Genomic DNA, 20,522 nt, shown 5'->3' with positions numbered 1-20,522 from the left:
CTCTCTCTCTCTCTCTCTCTCTCATATGCTCAGAGGTTTTTATACTATGTGGGTGCTTTCATAGAGCTTTTGAGTCTCAGTTATCATCTGGTATTTCTATCAGGCTCCATCTGCTTCCAGAACTGTGTGTAAACAGTAACATCCCAAGCTTAGAACAGAGAGGACAGAAAACACTTTTATTTCTCTGACCTGAAGAGCCATATGATCCGGAATACGTGGAAGGAACTTGGAAAAAGGAAGGAAGAACAGATGGTCAGGCCTAGCCACAGCCACAAGGAGCTTCTTGGACCAGTTTTCATGAAACCAGCCCCAGCACATGCCTCGTGCCCACAGCGCAGCTTGCCAGACGATCGCGTCTTGTCTGTTAGGAGAGCATGCAGGCCTGGGTTCAAAATCCTGGCTCTACAGCTTTCTACTGTGTGATGTGGAGGAAATTACTTAACTTTTCTGCACCTCAGTTCCCTCCACTGTAAAACAGGAGTAAGAATTCCTACTGTGGAAGGGTGTTATGAGGATTAGACTTATGGAAAGCCTTTAGCGTGGTGTCTGGTCTATGGTGGTGGCGGTGTTGAGCACGATGCTGGTAGGGAAGGGGGCAGGAAGAAGTGGTCCAGATGGTGCTGGGGAAGGCGGTGGTGGTACAATCTGCTAGTCCCTTCCTCTACTTTCCACAACCCACGTGCACTTTACAAAGACAGCGCCTATCAGTGACAAAGTATCCCTGCCTTTCAGACACACTTCTGCCTAAGGGACTTGCAGAGTCAACACTGAGCACTCCAGTCCCTTCAGCTGGATTCCCCAGGTACTGAGGGAGAGTCACCTCATCTTGGGGAACAGTGAGCCAGGCTCTGGGCTTGGGCCTGAGAGTGCCAGTGTGAACAGGCACATGCCTCTCCCTCCCATTTCCCACCTTCTAAGTGCTTAGCTTTCCAAGCACAGGGTGACTTCCTTGCCAGCTTCTCCACTTTTCTCCCATCTCCCTTTCTGCTCCAAAGATCTGACTTCTTGGTTCCTATGGCTCCTGAGGTCTTACTCTAGGGCAAGACAAGTGAACAACAAAAATGCACATTTTTTTTCCTCCTTAATGCAAACCAAGAACTTCCTCCTGCCTTGCTCCAAAGTTACCATGAGGAAATTCCTCAACATTTAGAGAACATGCTCTAACAACCAAGGTGAGCTTCATCACTGCCAAACCAAGTTAGGTTTAGAGCCGAAGCACGAAGAACTGAGTGGCAAATTTTAAAGACAATATTGACCCAGAGCTCGTTTCACCCTCAAGTGAGCTGATGGTTCATGAGAGACAGAGAGATGCTGTCCCATCACGTTTTACCAGAACACACCACACTGTCCACGGAGATTTCAAAAAGGATGACATACAGAGAGGAAACACATAAGATCTGGAACCAGAGGCCCAGGTTCAGGTCCTGGCCCTTGGGTAGCTCGGTCTGAGTTCAATTTCTACATCTGCACACGGGGGTAAGCGTGAAACTGGCCTCTGTGTGCATGTAGGGATGGGCTTGAAATGGTGAAGGGCTCTGCAGAGATAAGGCCTTTTATCCTTTCTATCATTTGAACATCACTCTAGGACAATTCCACTGTCAACCTTCAGGGCAGGGATGAGGCTCCCAGCTGTGGCAGGACCACATCCCTAGCCTGTCCCATTGTTCTCAAGGCCCCTCCCACAAGCCTAAGTTGGAATGAGGTCAGCCATCACTCACTTGCAAGAGGGTCAAACAGGCCTACACCAGGCACTGGATTGTGGTCTGTGATGAATGCTATTAAGAGGAGCCTCTGGTGCACTGAGGTGGAGGAGGCATTGAAGGTTTTGCAGGGTAACTTGCATGTATGTGTATGTGTTCCCGGGCTGGGCAGTCTACGCCTGGGGAGCTTTCCAAGAAAAGAGGGACCAAAGTACTCTATCTTTGAGACCCACATGCTCTTGAACAAAGGCACATGGCAGCCGGGAAAAGAAGTTACAACTCATGGCAGGTTTAGCAGCTGGGTTGCCTAGCTGAGCCCAGGGCGAGTGTGAAGGGGTGGCGACAGGGACAGCAAAAGTGCTCCTGCCAGGGCTTCCCCTTTGCACAGTGACCATCTTCCTGTGCCACACACTCCAAGCCCACACAGCCAAGCCTACGTTGCTCACAGATTAAATAAGCAGAAGCGTGAGCCTGACCCCAAGGAGCACCAGGCAAATGCTGGCTGCTGATTTTCATCAATGTGGCTTTTCTTCTGCCCCTTGATCCTTAGGTTTGCATCCGGGACAGGAGGTAAAGCACTCAACCACTGTTTCATGACCACTGGTGTGTCCAAATATTCCGCCACAGTCTGCAGAGGGCACCCGGTACTCCTGTCCAGCCCTGCCCCTCCAAGGCCCAACAGCTACAAAGAGGCTGGGGAGTCATTGGGGAGAAGAGTCTGCAGCAAAAGCGCAGTTCTGCACAGAACCAGACCCTCCACTCTCTGGGAAAGGGTGTGGAGAGCACTCACCCAGGTCCCCAGGGAAGTTGGAAGCTGGTGTGGTCACAATCTGGTGAAGAAAGAAGGAATGCATGTATGAATTCATGAATCTCTCTGCATGCACTGTCACCTGTATGTGTCAGACCACAAGCAAATGAGCCAACTCAGTGAATAAAGCACAGAAAGTAGGTCCAAGTGCAAGGCTGCTGCCCACTGGCTCAGTGGGACTGAACAAGCGGCTTAACCTCTCACCACTTGGTGTCTTCCTCAGTACAATAGAGGACCCTGAGATATCTCCCTCACAGGGCTGCCCTGGGGATTAAATGAGGTGATTCTCGAAAAGCACTTAGGACAAGCCAGAAACAAAGAATCAACGCACGGTAGCTATCGTTACCATAATCACTGTCACTATTCAGCTATACCGAAACAGTGAAGCAGCCAAAGTTGAAGAAGTGAATGTGGACACTGCCGACAGAGAATGGAAGGGGCCAGGTCCCCTCGTAGTGCTTCCATCACTGTTGTAACAAGCAACTGCGTGGGCAGACTGGTGATGGTCCTTTCTTACCTCCCAAGCCTCTGGGAATGAAAGCCAATAATCAAACATCTCCTGATAGCAACATCTTATGTACACACATTGTCCCAGGCACCGTATGCCTGTTGTTACTGGTTGTGCTCTGTTTGCGTGTTTTTCCATCACTCTGGCCGGGCAAATTTGATATCCTCATTAGCTGGAAAACCACGGGCTGTGATCTCAAGTCTGTGGAAGGTCAGCTCAAGAAGCAGCATCTTCCTAGCAACAGTTGCTAGGGAAGATTACAGGGGTGGATTCAACTCCCAGTGGAGATGAAGACATGGAGGGCTATATAACTGGCATTTGTTTGGATGAGGAAGGTGGGGGACTTGCCACTATGAAGGGCCTATGTAATCTCTTTGGTGAGGAGTTCCGGCTGGCCTTTTTGTTTTATTTGATGTTATTTCATTTTCCTAAAATATAAAAACACAAAAGTATCCACTCCAAAGGTTTCTAATTGTATTAGACACAACATCACACTTTTATAGTATTTTGCAATAGATGTATAACCTATCAAAATGCACAATCTTAAAAATAAGCTAATGTCCTGCAATGTAAATAATACATAACTTACAAGATAAATGCCAATGTGCAAATGCTTATGCACAAATATACTCAGAAGACCTAATAAACCAATCGCATGCTTATATCTAGTCTTAATATATTACCCAGGTTTATTCATTCTAGATGACCTTTTTCAATAAAAACTAAACAAGTACATTAACAACAGGTATAGAATAACCAGGAATTTAATGCCTGCGAGTGCAGAATTAGAGAGTGTGGCCTCAAACACCAGGAACAACGTCAGCAGTGACATGATTTTTCAAAGTGGTGAACAACTCGATAAGGCTATTCCTAAACAATGCAAAGTATGAGCTTTTTTCCATTTACGTGGCACTTGCCTTTCTAGAAAACTCAGTGCATAGTAAAACCATAAAACAATGGTTCGATTTTGTATGTGAAACAAAGCTGGGCTCAAAGCCCAGGTGATGACAAACAACTTTTTTTTTTTTAAGAAAAAGGAGAAGGGACACGACTCCAGGTGCTGGTGAACACAGATGCCTTCCTTCCCTGACTCTCACCCACTAAATGCCAGCACAACCCTGTCCCATTGCTGTGACAGTCAAAACTGCCTCCGCACATTTCCAGAATGTTCCCCAGGAGCATCAGGTATGCAGGCCAATCCCCCTGATTACAACAGAGGGCGTAAGTCTCACCCTCATGCAATCCCCAGCACAAGCGTGAAGGTGGAAAATTTCTCATTATGGATTACACTGTCTTCTCAATAAAGCAAAAATCAATCCCTAAAACCAATCTTCCCAGTCAAAAGCATAAATGGATGAACAGAAAAAACATGTGTCCAGTCTATTATATATGGAGTCAATGAACTCGCTATTAACATGGGAAAAGTCAAATTGATTGCAACACTGGCAGTTTTTCGCTCCTGCCCCTAGCGGTCTGGTCACCGCCATGAAACAGTGATGCCTACACTCGTAGGAAGAGCTTTCTGACACAGAATGAGAGAAGGACCTCTAATCCCACCCCAGAAAAGAAAACCAAGCTGGGAACAATTGGTCCAAGCCAGCCCCCAAGACGGGTGTCCCGCCATGTTGTATGAAACTGTCCTCAGAGGAAAAAGATGAAATTCACTGTTTGTCCTAAACTTTGAGGGAGACATGACTTTGCCAATATCCTCCGATAGGCCTGGGAGGGGCCCAGGAACACACATTTGTAGCGATCCTCCCAGGCAATTTCTGAACAGGCGACCCTGAGGGGGCACCCTGAGAAACACAGCGGAGTGGGAGTGCGTGGCCAGCCTCCAGGGGGGAAGGAGGCAGAGGCGGGACACGAGAACACAGAGGCACAGGGCCTTTCATTCTTGGAGCTGCGAGATCGGGGGAGAAGGGACCCAAAGAGTCAGGGGTTCGACTGCCTCTTGGAAAGAGCACTTTGGTCCAACATCTGCTGCTTCCACCAGAACATAAGGTCTCTGCTTGCTTCCACTCTGTTCCTACTTGAAGGTTTAGCACATAATAGGTGCAGAGTGAGTATTTTAAGTGACTAAATGAATAAATAATGAACAAATGAATGAATGGGTGACTACTGGAAGGGTAGGGGACAGTTTGGAAGGACATTGTGGGGCTGGAAGGCTCTTACTGTGGCCACAGCATGGGATAAGGACCTGTGTCTAGCAAGAGGGTGGGAATGGAGAGGCAGAGAACTAACAATCATTCTGGCATATTCGAGGCCACGGAGACTTCATGGTGCTTCTTGGAGGCATTTGTATATTTCTAGCACACATGAGAACGTCTATGAAACTAAAGCAGTTATGAGACATAATCGGAACTGAACTATATTGCAGGGCCTGTCCTCCACTCCACCCCACCCCTGGGAAATACATTCCTCAAGCACAGGCAGCTGGGCAGTGGGATGGAACTCCTGCTTTACCCAGACCGGAGCACACCCAGACCAGGCAGACACGTTCCTAGCTCATTCCAGCTAGAGGTTTCATTCTGGGTTTGGCAGTCATTTTGGGGTTTTTGTGTCCTAGAGATATTTAACTCTGTACTTAATTTAGGTTTAATAGGCAGCTATTATGTTAAATAGAGACCAGCTGAACTGATTGTTTAAGACATAGTTATGGTTGTTTAACAACTATGTGGTTTGACTGCTACATTTCAATAAAGGTTTTCCAGTACTCCGCTATTATTATGTTTTGTATATGACAACTGTCCTCACCTAGCTATTGCCCTCTCTTTAACAACTGCCTGAGAGCCTGGAAGCTCCCAGCTCGGCTGCATCCCCTCATCCCCAGGCTGCTGAGTGTCTGAGAATTCATAGAGACCAGGAAACTGGAGCTGAGGTCACGTGCAGCTATGCAGGGGGGCCAAGCCCCGCAGACAAAGAGCAGGCTCATGGCTGCACGCCAGCCCCAGCCCTGCACCACCTGGCAGCGGGATTCGGGACTGGCCTACCAACGGCAACGTGGCTCTGCTGGGAAACTCAGGAGCTACAGCTGAGCCCCAGAGGTAGCACAGGCACTTGGGACTCTGCTAGGAGAAAAGAATCTGTGTGTAGCGGACAGAACTAACAGAACTGTAAGGATACTGACTCTCTGCGGGTTTCCTCTAGCTCAGTATTGCTTACGGTGGGATTCGTGGACCAGCGCCGCTCTGAGACCTGTTCTTACTGGTCCACAAATTGAGAACGAACATTGTGCTGCAATCGGAAATTGTCGTGATATCCAGGCATGAGAGTGATGGATCTGGCTGGGTGACCAGGCCAGTTTGGGCATCGCTGAGCTCACAGAGCGGTGTCCACGGCCCAAGCTGCGGCGAGTCACATGCCCTTGGAACACACATCTGTCTGCCAAGTACTGAAAATGTGAAAACTAGTCTTTCAACTCAGACACTGTCCCTAGCCTACCTGCACACTTTGGGGTGCATAACAAGACTTTTAAAATCTTTCCTACATATATTTAAAAATGGCTGAAATGTTAAGTGCTGTGTATATCTTGCAATAAAGAAAAAAAACTTTCTGAAACTGAATGCTTCTGTTTCTAGAATCAAATTGAACCTGTTTCTTTTTTTAAAAAAAATCAATCATGTCAATATAATAAAAATTACTGGATTTACATAGAGGAGAGAATGTTATGGTATAAAAAGATACTTGTATAGCAAATTCATTTAAGTTATATCTCAATAAAACCACTATTTTAAAAAAGACAGAAAGCTAACTGGATGGGTGGGTGAACAGACAAATACATGGGGTGGAGACACACAGGACACACAGACATGACAGGAACTGGCTCACATCAGTAGGCAGGCTAAGTCCCATGAGCTGCTGTCTGTAAGCTGGAGACCCAGGACAGTCAGTGGGGTGATTCAGAGTCCAAAGGAGGAAGCATCAGGAGCCAGGGCCAGAGGTCCCGGTCATAGTCAGAGGGCTGGGATACCAGGAATGCCAATGCCCACGGGCAGGAGAAGACACACAGCCCAGCCAAGCAGAGAGCAAATCCATCCTCTCTCCACCTTTTTGTTCTAGTCAGATGCTCTGTGACTGGGTAACGCCCACCTGGATTGCTGAGGGTGATCTCCACTCAGTCTACCAATTCTAATGCTAGACTTTTCAGGGAACACACCCAGAAATGATGGTTTACCAGCTATCTAGGCATCTCTTAGCCTGATCGAGTTAATGGAATTAACCGGCGTACACCCAGTCATTCAACAACCACATGCCGATGCCAACTATGCCTTGCTCATCAACCTGAAGACTGAGAACCCACCGGAAACACAGGCTCTGCCCGCTGCAGCCACTACAAGCCAGCAGGGAGAGAAACACAGGCGCAACTAATGACCACTCTTCGGGCTGAAAACTTCATCAGCTACAGGAACACAGAGCACCGGGGAGGGAGCAGTCAAGGCTTGTCCCATTCGCCGCAGACACTCCACACGATTGCTGGCAGAACTCGGCCACTCCCCCGCTTCCAGGGAACAGGACACAGTTTGACCTGGCTGCTGGGTACAGTGTTTCCACTTCAGGAACTTTGCCTGGGTCCATCCATGGACTGGACTGCTCTGCACACAAGCCTGTCAGGCACATAAGCCAACGCTCCCCACCTACTCCCCCAGACTGAAGATTTGGGGCGCTGCTGACTTTGACTCCAATGAGCTTTGACATGCTAAAGCCTGAGACAAATTGAGGAGAGGAAGGCCTCCCTGCGGGCTCATCACAGGCCAGGACACTGGGCATCAGAAACACATTTTTTATTCTGAACCTCCATGGAGCAGAAGAAATTGAATCGGCCTAAGTCCCAGGAACAGGGAGAGAAAAAAAGGGAGGGCAGGAAATGTTAGGATGACGAAGCTACAGCAGGGTCTTTGCACTCACAGGCCAAAGAGAATCAGGAGCCAAACAGAACTGAGAGAGAGAGAGAGAGTGGTGAATAAAGTCATTAAAAAGAAGGACTTCACCAGCAGCTTTTCCAATGACTAAAATCAAATTTTTGGAGGCAATTTCTCAAGTGGGGTTTATTTTAAGCCTTGACAATGAGCAGGAAAAGCCTTTGGGAAGCATAGTGTTCTGGAGGCCTGGGAACAATGTGGAGGTCAAGTTGGAATTATTTACACTTATCAGGGTGGGCCCAGCGTGGATGATTTAAACCCAGGCCAGCCCCACACACCCATCAGTCTGCACCTCCACTAACCTCGGGGCACATTTCCCACTAGACACACTTCATGACCCCACATCAGTTGTATCTTCTGTCCAGACAAAGAGCCTCTGCCCCAAACTCTTAAATTTTGTCCCAAATATCCCACTCTGTATGTGTGTGTGTGTGTGTGTGTGTGTTAAGTTACTCTAGCGAAAGCAACTTGTAACTGAAACCACAATTTCTAATTCTTACTAGAAAGTTACTGACTGATTTGTGGGGCACAAAGCGGGTTTCAGCCGATTCCGGCCCGAGTGGAAGGTGCCATCCCCACCTCCCGGGGTTACACACACAGCGCCACTGCCTGTCACAAACCCCAGCTCTGGAAACCCAAGTGTTTGTGGCAAATTCCAAGAGCAGAGGCGGCCTGAGCGTCTGCATCGCCCCAGCCCATGTTCTCAGACAACTCACAGGCATCTTGATCTGCGTATGTCTCCCCGAAGGCCTGCACTGCAGACCCGCCAACAGCTGAAAGTTATAAATAGGACAGCGGGGGAGGGTGGGGGTTCGGGAAGCAAAATCTAACAAGGATCCAGATGCAATGGGCCAAGAAAGCTCTTTGGAGGGACAAAGAAGGAAAATAGCTGTGGTGTGCTTCTAAAACCAAACAGAACGCTCACGCCGACCTCATTCGTTGACTCAAAGAAAACCTGAGGGATCACTCTAACCCCATGACATCCCTTGGGGAATGTCACCCCTTCATATAATAGCTGATCCAGGTGAGTGGCCAGCCAGCATTAGTAGGTCCCTCCAGAATGGGAATTCCACAGGACACCTGAACTTGGCACAGTGGCACACACTAACCATGAAGCATGACCTCACGGCCAGGGTGCCCATGGCAAGGGCAAGTTCCGCAAGTTGGAGTGACTGATTAACATCCATCTCCTCACCTGGATCCTAAGCTCCCTGTCTGTCCTGCTTCCTAGTGCATGCCCAGTGCCTGCTACAGTGCCTGCTTTGTGGAGGGAACTCATCATCTCTTACCTCTCCTCTCCAGGCTGGCCAGTCTCTGCACCATGGCATGAGCTTCACTCCTCAGGCCTCTCACGTCACTGTGCTGGGATTCAGTTTCCCCACCTGTCTCCTCCAGGAAGTTGACAGGCTCATCTTAGTCAGCGTCACAGTCCCAGCGCCTCACAGGCTGCCAGGCTCGCCAATGCCTGTAGAACAATTAAACTGCTCCCTAAGGAAGATACACACAATTTAAAGAAACACCCACTTGTGACTCTCTCTTATTATATACATCAACAATTTCGGACTTCTTGGTCTATTCATGATGTCATATATTCTTTCCTTACAAGTATCTTCAGCTTGGGAATTTCCAACTTAGGGAAGCTGACCTGCAGGAGACTGCAGGAGGAGAAGGAACACTCTTCATCTCCTGCAAGGTTTGTGTTTGTTTTGGGGTTTTTTCCCAAAATACAGTTGGTCCAGATGGAACCCATGCTAGCCCTGCTAAGTTAAAAGCCTCAGCCTTCTTTTCCCATTTACGTTCTTAGGACCATCGTCTTCCATTCTGGGTGTGTGCAGTTAATTTCATGCACCAGCCAGTGAGGTCCTTCTGAGTTACTGTCTCTATGGGATGCCTGCCACCAAAAGCCGCACTGTTCCCACTGCCAAAACCATGTCCCATGGCTCCGTGGGGCTGTGTCCACCTGGGTTCCTGCCAAGGGCTTTCTTGGCTTGTTCTCTGCTCCTAAGAAGGAACAGCCTGATCCCTCTGTGCTGCGGTCTCCAGAAGAGCTGGTCAGTGCCTCTACCTCTCTGTCTCTCAGGTGACTCCAGGGTAACTGACTGCCACCCGTCCTCTCCCCAGGGGGTGGCGTCCACATTTCTCCAGAGGCTGCTATGCACAGCCTTGCTCCTGCTGTGTGGGCAGAACCATTCAGTATAGTCTGGATGCATTTTCCTTCAGAAACTCTCTTTAGAAAAGTGTTTTCTCTAATACCCAGACCTCTTAGCAGGGGATGGGGTGGGCTAGATTTCACCGTCTTTGTATAGTTTTTTCAAACTCCAACTTAGAACCCTTCAGTAGGACATAAAATTGATTTTGAGGACCAGACCAGCATTGAAGGCACAGAAGTTCATTCTAAACAGGAGAAGGATGGAGTGAGCACCCTTCATTTTGGTTAAAGGGGAGAGAGATCTATTGGGAGGAACTGGCGAATGTGATGCTGGGGGCTGCCCAGCACAGGCCATCAGGAGCACCAGGCTGAACTTGCAGGCTGAAGCTGCCGTCCTCACACTGATTTCCTCGATCTCACAGAAGCCTCAGCTCTGGTCTCAGGGCCTTTCCACTGACCAAACCAGGTCCACCCAGATTCTTTAGGATAATCTTTCTTATTTACACTAAACTGACTGCAGACTTGAATCACATCTCCGGAACGCCTGCAGAACGACACCTAACTGAATGTTTGAATTGCTGAGGCCTGCAGCCTAGCCAAGCTGACACAAAAGAACAGATGTAGAGTATACAGTGGGGTTTTTTTTACCTGTAAAATATTACAGTGGCACAACCTTATGCTAATATATTTGAAAGTCTCAATAAAATGGATCATTTTCTAGGAAAACACAAATTGATAAATGTCTCAGAGAGAGGTTAAAAAAACTTGCCTTGACCAAAAATTAGGGAAGAAAGCAAACCAACTTCAAAGAACTGCCTCCCCCCAAAAAAGGCTTTGGGGTCAGCCTGCCGTCACGGCGTGTTCTTTCAAATGTTCACAGAACAGATCATTCTCACATTATGTAAACTGTTCCAAAGTGCAGAAGAAGATGGAATACCATCCAACTCATTTTAAAAACCTAGCAAGAGCATCAAGACCAAAACCTAAAAAAAGAATATGAAAGTGAATAAATTTACTTCATAATAAATAAAGACACAAAGCTCAATCCGAATCAAATACCAGCACATTGAATTCAACAGGACAGCGAAAGACAATGACAGTTTCTGGGGTGACAGGGTGGACAGCACATGCTCCTGCCATCCACCCCAGCAGGAATGCATGCATCTCCTGATGGGTGAATGACACCTGTGAGGGGGACTGGGAGATGCCACTGAGGAACGCCCCCTCACTTACCCCTCACCCGCCACCCCCGCCCAGCAAGAGGACAGACCTGAGTTTGCAGGGGAGTTGAGCAAGGTGGTGAAAAGAGCTTTGTCTCCTCCACCTGGGAACAGGGGTATGGGAGCTCTGCCGTTCTCCCAGCACCTCCTCCCTGTGCCCCACAAGGTGATCAACAGTCTCAGGCCTGCCACACAGGGGGCACCGACACCCAGTTAGAAAAGGAGGCAACGGCAGCTGGGAGTAAGGGAGGTCACTTTCCTCCCCTTATCCCCACCCCAAAGTACTTAAAAGGGAGGGAGAGCCAACAGGACTAAGAGCCAGAGGTCCCAGCCTGAGCCTGTGTGGAGGGAGGTGTGGAGGGAGGTGTGGAGGAAGGTGTGGAGGGAGGCAGGATGAAAACTGAATGTGAGACTGAAGTGTTCCACTGGGCTGAATACTCCTAATTCAGAGGGCTCCGGGGGCTGCAGGACCAGCATGCCATGCGGGTCTAGGAGGGGAGGCAACAGGTAGCAAGTGTGGCTGATATAAGTGCCCAAGAAATTGGTTATATTTTTCTTCTGTAATTGTCTATTTTTTTAAGTTTCTCTACAAGCAGATAATACTTTTATAAACAAAAACGACTGAAATTGACACTGTGGACTGCCTGGAAAGGAATAATTTGCCGTTTAAGGAGTATTTCAAGCAGGCTGTGATATTTCACCTGGAGAGGATTTAGGGGCACCTACCATCACATATCTAAAGAGGTACCCTTTGCAACAACCATCAACTCCATAAAAACACTAAGCTATACATAGTAACATCTAAAGAAAAGATTGGCTTATGCTGCGATCTTGCAGGTTCCAGAGCAAGAGTTAATGATTTCCACCCTCGGGGAGACAGATTTCAGTTCTAAGTGAGGATGGACTCTTCTCTCCCCTGGGGCAGCCCTGCGTGGATCAGGTGTCTGTCCAAGCTTTACATCGAGCTGCATTGTCAGCTCCTGAAGAGCCCCATCCAACCCGTGTTCTAGGATCCCAACCTACCAGGCTGGACGGGAACTAGCTGCTTAATGCTGAACCCAGCCAGCTCGACAGGCCACAGCTGGTCTCATCACTAAATACTGTGGACCTGTGCAAACTCAAGTACATGAATGCCACCTCACCCCCAAGCAGTGTCTCCTCAGGCTTTCAGCTTTTCAACTTCCCTAAGGAGGACCCTCACCAGCAGTCACACGTGACTGCAAAGGACAGGGGGAGAAGAGGCACAGTTTTCTCTCCCTCTGTTCTTTACAAAAGAACAGTGAGATCATCCTTGAAGCAGCTCAGGGGGAATTAGACTTCACAATGCCACAGAAATGACGGGTTTGGTTAGCCACAACAGAGCCCGGCTTTGCGGAAACACTTGCACACACCAGCTGCGCTCCCTCTGTGCTTTCAGCAGCTCAGACTACCCTGCGTGAGGTGAGGAAAATATCTTGCACAGCGTTACAAAGACTCAAACCACCCGTCTCCAAGGTAGAGTTACAACTAGATGTCCCGGGAAAGCAGGAGGTGAGCTTCCACGCAGGCTCCTTGCCAGGCACAGAAACCATGCACTGGCCCCTGGAGCCCTGCCAGCCTCAGCTCCTCTCACGTCCCAGCCCAGCCTCCAAGTCCATGTCTGAGCTTGGTCCCCGAGGCCCCTCGCCTGGCTTTCTGCATCACGCCTCCAGAGTCCCCTCAATGTTCCTGAACATCTGCGTGCCCACCCAACTCACATTTTGCTGCTCCCTCCCCGTCATCCCCTGGTAACCTGGCCAGGCCTCTCTCAGTCCCAATGATGCCTCCCTGTCACTGCCGGCCTTTATCTAGTCTGTGAGCCACGGGGGTAGGAGCTCTGTCTTCTCATCCCCATGGCCCTTCTGCCACGCCTGGCACACAGAGGGCACTCAGCAAGCACTGGGTGACAGACTAAGGCAGTCACCACACAGTAGATGCGTTCCCCTTTTTCTAATCCACGCAGCGATGTTCAGAAGCCAAAGTGACTGGGGTTGGCAGAGCTTGTACCCCTGATCGCCCACTCTGTCTTTCCTTTCTAAAGCACACTGTACGCCCCACAAATCAATCGAGGGTCACGTGATTATTGTACATTTTGGTTAACTGCAAACCCAATCAGTTCCCATAAAAAGCTGGCATTTTACACAAAGTTGAAACAGGCCGCTGGTTCTGAAAGTACACGTGATGTGGTTTCCTGATGGGCAAGGGAACTTAGAGGGATATTTATGACGCTCACGGATGACATCCCAGCTATTGTCCGTGCTCCTTTTTATGGCGTCGTAAAGAGTGCCTTTCACGGTCAGGCTGGCTGATACCTTCATCCGACCCCCTAGCGTGCACATTCACCAGAAGAGCACTTGTGCCGATGAGGAACATTTCAGCCACGTTCAGCAAAGGTTTATTGAGTACCTGCTCTGAGCAGGGCACTGAGTAATGGGATTTGTCTCCAAAGCTTTCAGATCTGCTAAAAATAGTCTCAATTTCATTGTCAGGACAAAAAATAGCTTGCTCTGGTCTCCCCTCTGGGGCCCACTGGGTGAAAATGCACCTAGAGCTGCCCAGGGAAGTCAAACCGCCCTTCACGGACCTTCCAGATCTCTGGAAAAGTTCTGTCTGCAGCTGGCTCTGAAGAACTCCCTCATTAAACTCTGCACACAAGCTCTGCTTCCAAGCAGCTGAGCTTTGGGGCACCAGGCAGCCCCTGGGCCCTGAGGTCTTGCCTCACCGAGTCCCAGAGAATGGACCAAACACAGATGGCCACTGCCCTCCTCTCCCTACTTCAACATGATTCAAAGCACCTTCAAAGCAGAGGGAACGACACCACTATGGCGTCCTTTGAGCCCCCCTTTCTTCATCTGAAAATAGGAATAGTGCTGTCTTACCTCCTGCCCCACCAAGCCGCACCGCACCCCGAGCTACCACACAGAAATGGCTTGAGAAGGTGGAGAAAGGGGACTGACAGGGAGGAGCATGGCAGGACCCTCAGCAGCCCCAGTGAGGAGCCAGGCTTGGAGGAAGGAAGAGGAGGGAGACAGCTGTGCCAAGGCTTCGAACCCAGGGGCCACGTGGATGGTAACTCCACGGACCACAGCAGAGGAGCCACGCTAGCGTTGAGAGCTAGAGGCTCTGACATTGGCTGTAACGTGTGTCCCACCTCACTCCCCATCTTCCCCACCCAAACCCGGTTCCCCCTAAGCCACGGCGTTTCCTCCCCGCCCCCTCCCCGGGAAGCTTTCCTGGCCATTCAAGGGGAAAACAATTTCTCTCTTTCTTTTGTGTGTGTTTCTCACAGCATCTCGGAATCACTGGATGTGATCCCTCCCCATTTGGTAGGACTGATGTACCTGGGGGCCTGGGGTCAGCAGGCGGAAGACAGGTGGGGCTGAACACATGCAGGTGGCAAGTCTAGAGTCAAAGGCCTGGGCTGGAAATCAATCCCAGGGGCAGCAGGGCACGGTGACTAGGCATCGGGACTAAGGAGTGGAGGGGACAATCCAAGGAGAGTGCAGGCAGGAAGGAAAGGCGTTGCCGTGAGGAACTGAGCTGAGCAGAGCACACGTGTCGGATGCCTGGCGATCATCACCCGAGCAGCTTTGGCGCCCGGTGTCCCCAACACCTTGCCTCCTGGGCCCCTCCCTACTGGGACACCCCCTTTCATGCGATCAACAACGCCACCTCTCCTAGCCCCAACTCGGGATTCTTTGCCTTTGATGACTGAAGAGAAAATGAAACACTTCACCTAAAAGCAAATAGCAACATTCTTTATACGTGTTTCTTTTCAGTGCCTACTGCACAGCACTGTCTACCGGCTCTGGGCTACCCCTGGCATTGCCTAACAAAAGCTCCTGAAGCAGAGCTGAGGGGGGCATTTAAACTGGGGAGAAAAGCTATTGATTGTTGACATGCTGCTGGCTCCTTGAGTTTCCGATATCAATAGCTCACCAGTGCCTCCTGAGTGTTTAACAACTTGCCTTCTCTCCACTCCAGACAGAACAAGTGCAGTTGCAACCTTGGGAAAGAGTGAAGAGCTCGCCTATGCATGGTACAGGTTGTCTTTGTTTCAAATAACCTGGTTTTCATGGGCCCGGTATTTATTTTGCATGTATTCACCTCCCACACACCCACTATGATACATGACACACTGAATTTGAACCTCCTTCCCTTGACCAAGAAACGGAGGCCTTGCTGACACAGGCACCCTGGAGCGTCACGTCCCAGAAGGTTCCCACCCAGGTCTAGGGGGTGGCCCTTGTAGCCACGCAGTTCCTCACCTGGTCACAAGGGCCTCAGCTGCCTCTCTCAAGGTCATCAGGACACCAGCTGTGAGGCATCTGAAATGCAAACACTGTGGACCAATCAGGCTCAGTGGCCTTCATCTCCCTGGGAAATCTCAACCCCACGGGACCAGTTTCTGCTCAGAGGCCAATGTTCCCCAGGCCTGCACCTACATCTCATGTGATAATGTCTCTGAGCCCCCAAACAGGAGCTTCCCACATTCAGGGCATCTCTGATGACCTGCAGACACCTCTAGCTCCGTACATACAAAACCCAACTTGGACTCTTCCCCCCAAATCTGATGACATGATCACATCTCTTCAGACTATTGGGCCACCCATGGCCTCGAGCCATACTCACGAACATCTTCCCAACTCCTTCCACAGCCAACTGGCACGGCCAAAGCCTCCCGGTAGCAAATGCTTGACATCTCTACCCCTCACTCCTCTCCATGCCCACAGCAGCCTTGGCTGGGCTAGAGAGCAGCCTTCCGACTGACCCCTCATCTTCTGTCCACTCTGCGTTCAGGCGGTCCTCGGCGTGATCTCTGCTTTCACCCTTTCGGCAGCCTGATCTCCCTTAAAATGCAAACCCCACCCTGATCTGCCCAGCACTGACTTCCTGGGTAAAATCTGCCTCCAAACCCAGTGCGGGAGCCGGAGAAATCTGCCCAGCAACTCCCCCGCTGCTCCTATCTCCGACCTCAGTCGGGCTGTCCGTTCCCCAGAGAGCCCTCTTCTGGGCTGCACTCGTCCTGTGCCTGTTGCCCTTCACTCCTGGGTCAGTCCGGCTTATTAAAAAGTGGGCTCCGTCATCTACCCCAGCTGCACGCCCAGCATCGAAGCAGCAGTCAGAAGAGCCCATCTGCCTACGGAGTGGAAGGAGAGTCCCTGCCTCATCAAGGACATTTCCCTCTTTCCTAAGATGGCCCTCACGCTGACCTCAGAAGGCAGCTGGTTTGGGGGTCCACACCCCATGGACAAGAACCCAGGGGTGAGTCAGACTGATGAGCTAAAGGAAAGTGCCCCAAAAGGCTGCAGCAGGGAAACCTACTCGTTAGGGAGAAAGTGGTGCAAGCCCAGTGTTCCTCCAGAAAACTCATTCTGTCCCCACTGCCTTTTCTCCAGTCACCTAGGACTGGAGGGAATGCTGGTCTCACCGGCCTTTCTTCTCCAGTTTCTTTAGCCAGGAATATTTTACGGTTTAATGCTTGTTCTTCTCAAATGCAGAAGTGTGAGTGGCTCCCTGCTGGGAAGATTGGCTTCATTCCCAGAGGGTCTTTTCACTGGGAAATTAATCTGCAAGCTGAAAGCATTCTACAGCCTGGAAGTAATGCTCAGGCTGAAAAAATACCAGGATGTGGCCCTCAAACCCCAGGGCCCCAGCTCATAAAACAGTTTAACATTTGGAGGAGGGCAAGGCATCCGCCAATAGAGTCTGACCCTGACCCTGGGATGGCCACCACGCTCTGTGGCCTCAGACTAGTCTCTGCACTGGCGGAGTTTGACTAGATGATGTGGCTGTGTTGCTTAAGCATCATACCTCAGGGCCAATTTTTTGGGTCTGGGGCAATCGTCACAAGTACTGAAGTGGTCCTGGCCTCAGGAAATGCTCCCATAAAGTGAGAGAAACCAACCAGGAGTGGGGAATACCCACACAGTGTGTGGCAGATGTCTCCAAAGGTACTGATTCATTGAATGAAGCACTGATTTATGGAGAAGGATACCATCTCCTTCTCAATCCCTGGCTAGTAGAGCTGTTCACCTACCTTGCTCCAATGATGGGCAATCTCTGCTCTCTTCGGGAAGAAAAAAATCTCTCTTTGAGATGGAGGCAGATGAGAGCCACCCATCACTGTCTGTAGTAGGCAAGGTCATGGCAGCACCTAGAGAGGTGGGGTTAAGAAAATTGCCTGGTAAGTCCTTATTCCTTAAGCTCAGAGACTGACAATTAGATTCGAACTGCTCCACATTCACACAATGTAAGAATCTGGTTCCCATCACCAGGGATGAGGTGGGGGGAGGGAAGAGAAGAAGAGGAGAATGAGAGAAGATAATGCTCCTGAAATTAATTGTAAATTCCTATTCACTGTTACACAAAATAAAATACAGTGTACACACACACATGAACTAAAATCCAACCTAAAAGGTGACAAGGTGGTGATGAGGGCATGGGGAAGTAAACTGCTAAGATCTGGCCAGCAGAATGAAGGACTGATCCACGCTACGACACTACGACACGCATGGACACTCTGCTAGGCCACTCACAGAAGACCACATATGTAAGCGCATTTACAGGAAATAATTACAGTGTCTAGAATAGATGAATCCACAGACAAAAAGTGGATTCACAGTTATCCACAGCTGAGGGGGGAGAGGAGGGGGGTGAGGGCAATGACTAAAGGGTCCAGGGCTTGTTTTAGGGGGTAATGAAAACTAGTACTATTGATACTAATATTAATTGTGACCATGTGAAATAATACACAACTTTGGGAGTACACAAAAAAAAATCACTGAACTGTATACTTTAAATGGGTAACTTGTGTGGGAATTATATCTCACAAAAGTTGGTGTATGTATAATTTTTTTAAGTGCACCAAGGCTCTTGTACTTGCTGTATTGAGAGATCGTTATAAGTACTGATTAGTTCTAAATGCTGATAGATGAAATGCTGACAATTAATTCAATGACCAAAGTAAGAGTCACTCCTCAGTCACAAGAGAACAGACTAATAAAAAAATGTCACTCTCGAACGCTACTTGCTAAACTCATTCTGTTCCTAGATTTGTTTGGGGGTTGGAAGGAGTGTCGTGTTGGTTGTTTGGCAGATGTAATAAAGTGAAATGTATGTTTTATAATAAATGTTAATTCTGGCAGTTGCAATACGTGCAAAAACAACTCTCCCAGTAAGGTGTGAAGTGAGAGGTCTGCTGGGAGACGCCGTGCAGCAGAGCCAGAGGGGTGGGGCATGCTCGGGTGGAGAAGATGCTAGAAGGAACACGGGGAGAGGTGGAGGGCGCTGGGCATGGGGACGGAGAAGACACAATTTGCAACTCATAAGTCTCATGGACCACAATAAGGCAAGCATGACAGACATTAAAACCAGACTCTACTTCAACTCTCTTATGATCTTAAGACTTGATCTTGTCTGAGTCCAGTGGTTCTCAAACTTGTGAATGCACCAGAATTATCTAGAGGGCTTGTCAGAACACAGTTTACCGGGCTTCACCCCGGAGTTTTGGATCCAGTAGGTCTGGGATGGGACTGAGAATTTTTATTTCTAATAAGAGCCAGATGAGACTGATGCCGAAACTGAAGCAGCCATTCTGTGGACCACACTCTGAGCAGCAACAGTGAAGGAAGCCTGCCAGACACAGTTCAGGTCACAGAGGACTCTTCCAACAGGCATTTCTTAAGACTGTTCTTGATATGTTGCAGGGCAGAAAGAGTCAAGGGAGAGAGGACTCTCATGCGGTTTAGACTGGATCCTGGCTTCCTGCTTATTGACTGCAGTCAGTCAAGTTACCCCATAACAAATCCCCTCAAATTACTCCAGCGGTGAAGGGCACAGCTGGGTGGTGCAAGTCTGTATTCATTAAGAGGTCATCCACCCTGCAAGTCTCCCACTGGGTCTGATGCAGAACGACTTGTTCCAACCAACCTGATACTTCTCGGGCTTGCCCATCTGCAGCGTCTGCAATTGAAGACACTGAAATCCCCCGAGCATTTCTCACGGGTCTCCGAACACAGTCTTCAAGGTACCGATGCACACACCATGGAGTGACCACACAGACACACACACGTGTCCTGAGTGTCCTGAAGCTTCTTAACAGCATGCATGCTAAGTGCTTATTATCTGCCAATAACCATAAAACTCGTGATTAGAAACAAGTTACTCACAATTATAGCCTGCATTGGGGGCAAATTAATGAATTCGAGCCCAAGAAACCTTTGTTTCCAAAATGCAATTCTTCCCAGCTTTATGGAGATACAATTGACAAAATTGCATAAATTTTAGGTACACAACATGATGATTTGATACACGTGTGTATTACGAAAAGATTACCACAATAATGTCAGTGAACACATCTATCACCTCGCACAGTTACCACTCTGTGCAAGTGACTGTCTTTCAAGGACATTCAAGATCTATTCTCTTTGCCAATGTCCAGTATACAGCACAGTATTGTGCACTATAGTCGCCGTGCTGTACATTGGGATTTTTGCCCTGGTGAAAGGAGCATTAGGAAATACAATTATTTTCTTCAGGCAACTTTCCCTGTAATGAGATAGGGCAGAGACTAGCTGTGGTAGGGCTGATGAAGATTAAGATAGGCTCCTTAGAAAGCATCTGGAGACAGAACATGCAAATTACCATGGAAACCAAGCCATGTTTTTATTGTATAATAGGTTTGCTAATTATACTAAAAAGGTAAGAAAGTCCACTGCCTAAGGGGAGATCAGGATGAGTATTAATGAGTAACACAGCCGGAAAACGGAGAAACGGGGCAGCCTGGGGTGTCCATCACGCCCTCACCTGCCAGGCAGCTGTGATATGCAGGGCAGGGCAGCAGGGGATCTCACTATCCTGCTGGATGGAGGGAAATGAGGACCAGCCACGTTCCCCAGCCTCTGTGCTGCGTCTCTGATGGTTACAGTGCCCAGGGGACCTCCCAGATGGTGGGGGAGCAGACCGTGCGGCCACCCTCCCACCCCAAGGTCAGCCTGGTCCTGTGGTACCTACCTTCCAGGTAACAGGCTGGACTGGAACACGAAAGCAAGGAAGGACGATGTAAGCGCATCCTGGACACCTGCCCAAGGGAATTTTGTCCACATGAGCTCACTGAATGCTGTATGAAAACCTTGTCTGAACAAAACTTAACATTTGCTGAACACCAATCATGTCTGAACACTGCACCCTTTTTTTTA

This window comes from Sturnira hondurensis, unplaced genomic scaffold (genome assembly GCF_014824575.4).
Source record: "Sturnira hondurensis isolate 20B ecotype Veracruz unplaced genomic scaffold, ASM1482457v3 Scaffold0007865, whole genome shotgun sequence".
NCBI classification, from domain to species: Eukaryota; Metazoa; Chordata; class Mammalia; order Chiroptera; family Phyllostomidae; genus Sturnira; species Sturnira hondurensis.
Note: the sequence above shows the minus strand (reverse complement) of the source record.